At 40.8% G+C, this 8,103-nt stretch overlaps 1 pseudogene; it reads left to right on the top strand.

Annotated features, from left to right (window-relative positions):
- Positions 1–6,165: 6,165 nt before the first annotated feature.
- LOC138009585 (uncharacterized) lies at positions 6,166–7,630 on the top strand (annotated as a pseudogene).
- The last annotated feature ends 473 nt before the right edge of the window (positions 7,631–8,103 follow it).

Here is an 8,103-nt window from a genome sequence, read left to right as displayed (position 1 = left end):
CACCTCCTCCCCTTGCCTTGTCCTTGTGTTCTTATGCTTGGTTTTATTTGTGCCCTCACCTTTACTGGGCTAAATATTTTTATGTAGCCAATGTCCTGAAAGTATTTTTGATAAACTTATCTTGTTATCAGTTTTGTGATTTGGTTTGTTATAATTTAAGCGGCTATGGGCTTTCCCGTAGCCATTTTGACCCATATGGAATTTGTGTCTTTACTGCCCAGTAAACAGAGCTCAGTCATGCAGTACCCCATTTTATAGTAATATAAGCAAAGGAGAGACATAAAGTCATTGTTTGCCAGTTTATCAAGTGGCAATCTTGTTCCAGAATTTGCTTTCGCCTGCAAAACCCTCCTAAAGCCTCAGCAAGGAATTGAAGGTCAGGGTCGTCTATACAGAAGTAGACAGCATGCTTTACTTAATGTGGAAAGTCAAGACCCTTCAGTTGTCTTAATTGAAAGATTCCTGTGTTTGGAAGTTGGAGGAGAGTACCACAAATTTGTCCAAGGCCAGTTTCTTCCTAGTAAGCGTGATGGGAATGGCAACACTGTGACATTTGCTGAGACTGGTTTCCCTATTCTATGCAAGGAACGTCTCCCTGAAATGGTTATTCAACCTGTGACATGTATTTCGAGAAAGGCTATGGTTGTTTCCAACCCTTTTGAGCCTCAAGAGTCAGTTGTTGTTGACTTTTTGAGGAAGAGTATGCCAAGATATTGAGCAAGATATTGTAGTTCCATTTTATCCTGAGCGAGGAGATATGGTTTTCATCAATGGAACAGATCCTGAGCCATGGCTTGGAGAATAATGACTGTGAATGTAACTAAACAACTTGCGACAATTCGATATTATGTCCGCAATGGGGAAGGAGAAGATGGTTATGTTCTTCTTGATGTATTTGTCCCTGTCAGAAATGCGTGTTTAGACCAAGTCTCCTGGAATGCAATTGTGTGTTCAGCAGTTGGAGAGTGGAGTGGTAACACTTGGTGAACATGCTTCCTCAGAATGCCACAAACAGGCCAATGCGTTTTACATCTCCAAACGATCTAGAACCATCCCCTTCATCTGTGGCAAAAAGGCATCAAGTGGTCAGCAATTCATAAACAAATTTTCCCTACCTTTAAACCGGTAGGAACCTCCAGATCCTCTGCAGCAGATCAAGTCCAGAAAAGTTAAGTGCCACCATTACTGGGGTACAGAGGTTGTTAAACATTTTGCAGAAGACCGACAAATTAGACGTTGGGCAGTAAAATCTCTTCTTACAACAAGTACGATCAGAAGCTGTAAGCTGCTATGCCTCGATCGAAGGGCACGACAGATGCAATGCGTACAAACAATGGAGCGAGAAACATCCCATCAATGAAAAGGTAAACAGGGGTCAGTCTACATGTACATTCCCATGGTGTGTACCATAAATGTTTATGGAAACAGTATTAAAATCAACGGCTGCATAAAGAGCATTGATCCACCTTGTACAGGAGAAGCACAATCGAACAGAGAGTCCTTTTACATGCATGAACTGTGCTAAGCAACAAACGAACTTTTTCCTTCGCAACAGCAGGGACCCACTTCTTATTCAAGGGTGTGTTTCATGACCAAGTAGATGGGTTCCCCCTTGCTCCAGTCCTCGCAAACCTCTTTATGGGACATTAAAAAAACTGGTTAGATAACTTTTAATCCTCCCAAGTTTTGTTCTTTAGACGCTATGTTGATGACACTTTGTTCAATAACGAACATGATGCTCTCATGTTCTTTGATTACATCAACGCAAGGCACCCAAGTACCTGTTTCACAATGGACATATTGCTAGACAACGGTCATCCATCTATTGCTACTACTGTATATCACAAGAAGACATTTACTGGTCTTCTCACTAATTATTTCAGCTTCGCCCCTTTGAGTTACTACGGAAAAACTGTTTTCCGTCGTGGGTCATCGACAAGATTATTCACAGGTATCTTTCTAAGAAAATGAATCCTTCTCTGACTGGGCGGGACGCCTCATCCAACTCCGGGAAAACTTCTACACCTTCTTTAAACTCCCTTATGTTGGCCGGTTTTCTGAAATCGCTCAGACTACGTTAAGACAGCTACTCAAACATTATTGTAAAGCTGATTTAAATGTTAAGTTGGTCTTTAGTACGTTTAAACTTAGAAACATGTTCAGCATGAAAGATTCAGTACCGCAAGGTCTACGTTCACGTGTTGTTTATAAATTTTCGTGTGCTGGCTGTAATGCCAGCTACATTGGCGAGACCACTCGCCACCTTTGTACACGTGCTCGTGAGAATCTCTTGTCGGACAAGTCTTTGCATGTTTACAGACACCTGCAGTCATCTAGGGCCTGTCATGACTCTTGTAATACAGAATGTTTCACGATCCTAGATTCTGCCGTCCTAAAATTCCAAATTAAGATCAAAAAGGCGTTGCACATTAAGTGGGAAAATCCCATTCTTTATCAGTAGTTGAGGCATTTAGATTTGTCTCTTTCTTTTTAATTACGCTGTTCTTTTGTCTTTTATTTTATTGCTATGTGCGCTATTTTTGTTTTCTGCGCATTTCATACTTCATATTCAAATTGTACGCAAGTCCTGACACGTAATTTTGTAATGTGCCTTAATATAAATTCAAGTGTACAACCATTAAAAAAGCTCATTGGCAACTGAGGATGACATGAGTATGTTGAAACATGTATTGTAAATTGAAAACTGTCGTTTCCTTTTAGAGAGACTTAAAAGATGTCTTGATGGAGTAAAAGACCGAACAACGCACTTAAAGCAGAATAAAGAGGTCGAAAAGAAGCAGAAAGGCATGTCAAGGAATTGACTCCAGTGAAGCTGTCTAGGGGTGACTGGGAAAAATGGATTCATGTCTGAGTTGAGATGAGGAGAAACTCATTATCCATCTAATGCGCTTATTCAAAATGGGCATCTCCAAGACAAAGCCAGCTCAGCTGATGGTGCTATATAATCTCACATCTAAGTTGTTAAAGAAAAATAACAATCATTACTTGGAACTGATCAAAGACATCAGCAGTCTGTTTAAAAACGAGCTTGGATCCACAAACTATTCGCTATTAGCTGATATATTTGGCCTTGCTGGTGAAGCAACAGCAACGAAACACGGCAAACAAGAATGTCTTGATGTGGGAATCAATGAAAAAGTGATTGATAGCACAGCACAATTACCAAGGCTTTCCAGTAAATGAAGCAAGTGATGGTGCAAGAAGTCAACTCTACCTCCAGCCACGCTTGACAAATTCTGGCGAGGTGGTCATTTTAGGTAAAATGTGGAACTCAGATGTGCAGAACTCGAGTAATGAAATCTTGACAATTCCTCGCCGAGATGCATCGAAGGGTGACAAAGATGACTTTGACCCTCTTAAGAGGCTGGCTGACAACCTTCTTAACAATCACCAATTAGCAAAAAGTGTATCCATTCACAACCTTACTGGCTTGGGAACTGTAGAGAAGCAATCGATGATTTTCTGTATTTGGCCAACTCCAGAGAAGGGATGTAATGCATGTCATCTTTTGAAATATTGAGAACATTTGAGAAGACTCAAATCTGGGGATGTATGTGAAATTCCTATCAGTCTTCTGACATACTCCACTGATTCTGCTGGTTTCTCTTTGTCAGCTGCTAACAAGTTGATGAAACCTACAAAACAAGAAGTGGAAGACAGAGTTGTGTTCCTTGGTTTGGGTGTACACGGAGAAAGATACCTTGCTCCATACTACTGGAACCTTCCTTCCATTGCCTGTTTAGACTATGACCATGGGCAAAGATTGTTCCTTAAAAATTTGGAGTATGAAACCCAAGATCTAATATTTTGGATAGAGGATTGCAAGATTACTCGGCTGGCTGCAGATCAACACATCTATGATTTAAGGAATTGCTGCCAGAATTTAGGCCTGGACTGTGGGTTCACCGCTACTGATCTTCTCCTTGTGTTTTTCTGCGATCAGAATTCAGATGCTTGCAAAGGACTTTTTACAAGCCGAATTGCTGATCTAGTCGATGAACACATCCCTGGATCAAAAGAAAGAAGTCTGTATATCAGAGCAGTTTGCCAACTCATCGATCCATTTTGGAAGACTGAATTTGGAAGTCCAGCTGAAATCCAAGCATCGGTGTCAAGTGCCATTACAATAATTACGAGAAGGGTTTTGGAATTGAAGAAGATGCTATTGCATTCTAAACCAGGTGCCAAAACGGACCCATCCAAGCGTGGAAATTGGTGACTAATGGTTGCTACATCACTCTATCAACTTGCAATGTTCTTGCACTTTAGGGATGTTGGTCTATCTGGAAGCTCTCTCTTCAACACTGGCACTAAGTCCACAGAGCAAATTATGAGCAAACTGCAGGGGAAAACGAATGAATATCGCCCATGTTGAAAATATTCAATCAGCAAAAGATGGATCACAGAGCACAAGTTTCAAATTAAAAGGTGATGAAACGATGAGATGTTTTTCCGTTTACCAGAGATCATCAACCGGCGATACTTATCATATTAACCCTTCTCTGGGATTCACCAACTGGAGGACTTCTTCTGGACATGGAAGACACGATCAACAGCTATGTACTGCTCGAGGATTCAAAGAAGTGATTGGATGAAATGGGTTACATCTGCCGAGGAGATTTCTGAGTCAATGAACCTGGAATTGCGTCTCATACTGTGGAAGATCAGCCAGACGATTTCTGCGAGATTGATAATATTCTAGAGAGCCGCCCGTATAAGGACACCTTGACGTATGAATGTGGCTACTGGCTTCTTACTTTAACAGAGGGGTAAATTATGTATCAGTTTATATATTTGGGAGAAAGAAAATCGATCCTGATGCTACCCCGGAACTTCCGGAAAAGAAGAAAGCAGAAAGTCATCCTCTTCCCAAAAGTGCAAAACAGCGCACAAGTGAAAAAAAAAAAAGAAAATGGTAGTGAACAGGACAAGTTAGGGAAAAATGTATCATTCTTCATTACCAGGTGGAAATAATGAGAGCATTAATGAGAAATCAGTGGCAAAGGAAGAGTCCAGTGCACCTGTTACAGATCTCAATTGCAACACAACTTCCGTGATCAACGTGGAAGAGATTTCCCAAGAAGGAGTACCGAAAGACATGGATGTTTTAGCAGATGTGGAAAGTCGAGACAACAACTTTCCTCGCGTAAATAGTACATTGGTAATGTTTTCATTGAGTGATAGTTCATCAAACCTGACCAATCCCATTTCAGCAACAAAACTAAAGCCTCAGTCAGTACTGGGGAAAATCGAGAAAGAATTGTCAACATCACAGTCTGCAAAACCTCTCAAACTGCTGCACAAATTGCAATGCATAGCAATTTTAACATAGAGGGAATTCCAGTCTTAGAGCGTTTTCATCGCCTGAAGCGTCTACGTGTTGAAGTCTATTTCGAGAAAACATGGCTACAAAAGGCATTCAAGAACAGTAACTTCGCAAAAAAAGTTGCAGAAGCTCTCTTTGACAAATGGAATCTTGAAAGCAATTATTTAGCATTATATGACAACTACAGTAGTTCATCACAGGAACTGTCGCTTTTGCTTCCGCTGTAACTGGATCACCAGAGGGTTGTGGGAGCTGTGGGGTGGCCGTAATTTGCGGTATATGCAATGTTTGCAATGGAAAAACAGAATCATTTTCTTGGCCGTACCAGGTTGATGCTGGAGCCCTTGGATCTATGTATCTAACCGAGTTGGAAACAGAGGACTAATGTGAAAGAATAATTGACGACAAAACATGAAAACAAGAAACTCAGGAGAACAAAAAACCACGTCAAAACCAACAGATGGAAAACCTGGCGACAACGAGTGGGAATGGTGACCTTGTGAAACCCCTAAGTCTTTCATAATCATCATCATTCAAGTCTTTTTCATGTCACAGAATACCATCGTCATGAAAAGAATGTAAAAATTGAACTTGCAATGCAAGCACCACATGCAGCTGGTCTCAGGCTTAGCCCATTCCAGTCTTAGGCACAATATGTCATATCTTCCTGGTATTCTTACAAAAGCTAATTTGCAATACTTTACCAACTGATCTATGAACTGCGAGCGAGTGAGTGCCCAATTTTTCATTATGGTTGTGCGGTATTTTGGGTAATATTTTTACTTTAAAATTTCATATGGTAGTGAAATCCGCTATTAATGGCTTTATGCAAAACAAGAACGTTTTTAAAAGCTCTTTTAATGTCATCTCCAAATAGTCGCATCCAACCTGAGTTATGGCGCTCCTTGACTCAATTGGGAATAAGCAAACAAAGACCAACTTGCCGTGGCTGCCGTTCAGGAAGACAAAAAGTCAACAAAGCGTTTGAGAGAAACCCTCAAGCAGACAAACCGCTATGGATATCTCAAGTTCAATACGGTTCTCCAATTTCTCCTGAACTTCATGAAGGAAGAAGACTTTTGCATAATTCACAGAGTTGCTCATTAAATATTCAAAATCACACCTTTTTGGAAGGAAACAGAAACAGCGATAATGATGAATCTGAAGGTTATGGAAAATCAGCCGAAAATACCTACAACTCACCAAAAGTATTGTTATCTAATGTAAGGTCTCTTGTACCTAAAATAGACGAGATCAGAGAGTTTGTTTTGCGCAATAACATACATCTTGCCTTCATCACCGAAATTTGGCTACGCTCCTCAATATCTGATGGTATTGTGTCTATCCCAGACTTTGTTGTCATCCGTAAAGATAGACATTTGGACAGCCACGGAGGAGTATGTGCTTACGTTAAGGAAGGCCAATGCAAATATAAAGTACTAGATGAGTTGCAATGTTGCGAAAGCCATGAGATCTTATGGCTCCACTTAAGACCTAATAGACTACCTCGAGGTTTTTCCTGTGTTATTGCTGCGGTTGTTTACCATCCACCAGGAGCGGATGAAGGGACAATTCGGGACCATTTGTTCCATTCGTTATTACAAGCAGAAACAAAGTATCCAAACTGTGGTTTCATCATTTCAGGAGATTTCAACCGACTAAATTTCAAATTGAAGCAGATTTTTTGAGTACCGACTAGAGATAACGCCACCTTAGACCTTGTATTCATGAACATGCATGAATTTTACAACAAACCTGAAGCACATCCACCCTTTGGTCTATCTGACCATAATTCTATACTTGTGCCACCTAAAAGCTAGAGCTAGAGCTCCAGGTACCAACAAGGGAAAAGTTATCATTAAACGAGACACAAGGAAGAGTTCTAAAGTATCCATGGGGAGGTTCCTTGGCTCTATTGACTGGCATGCCCTTTTCAGTGCCTTATACACCTGTGAAGACATGTGGAACTTATTCTGCAAGACCATTCACACAGGCTTACACATTCTTATGCCGTTCAAAAGGACAAAAATTTGCAGTGCCCACGCCCCATGGATGACACAAAAGCTAAAGTCGTTGATACTTAAAAGACAAAAGGACCTTAACAGTAGAGGTAGTGAGTCATCGTCCTTTAAGCACTACCGGAACCTTGTCAATAGGGTAAGAAAAGAATGCAGAGCAGAATATTATCAATCAAAAGTTCAGAACCTCAAGGAAGAACAACCTAAGCAATGGTGGGCGGAGGTTAAACGTCTTAGTGGGATGAAAGTCCAAACCACGACCTAGACAACCATATCGATATCGAAGACTTTTCCGAACTATCATCCAAAGACCAAGCAAACCTGATAAATACTGCCTTTTTGGAACCTCTTAACGAATACAAACTAGCAAGTCCACTATCTTACCGCAATCTGGAAGAGTTGTCTGAAATACCCACTGTGAGCGTGGAGCGTGTCCAAAGGGTACTGAATGGTCTAAATAAGCACAAAGCTTGTGGTCCCGATTAGATACCAAACTGGTTATTGAAGGATTTTTCTGATATTCTTGCTCAGCCAATTGCCTCCATCATCAACGCATCTTACAAAGAACAGCAACTCCCGAAGATGTGGAAGACAGCCAATGTGACACCACTTCCAAAAACCAGGCTAGTGCAGGACCTCATCAAACAACTTAGACCAATATAACTCACATCCTGCCTGTCAAAGTTGGCCGAAGAATATATAGTTACAGACTATATTAAACCGGCGATCATCGAAGTG

Source organism: Montipora foliosa, chromosome 7 (genome assembly GCF_036669935.1).
Source record: "Montipora foliosa isolate CH-2021 chromosome 7, ASM3666993v2, whole genome shotgun sequence".
Taxonomy (NCBI): domain Eukaryota; kingdom Metazoa; phylum Cnidaria; class Anthozoa; order Scleractinia; family Acroporidae; genus Montipora; species Montipora foliosa.
The sequence above is the reverse complement of the archived record's forward strand: the minus strand, read 5'-3'. Positions and strand labels throughout refer to the sequence as shown.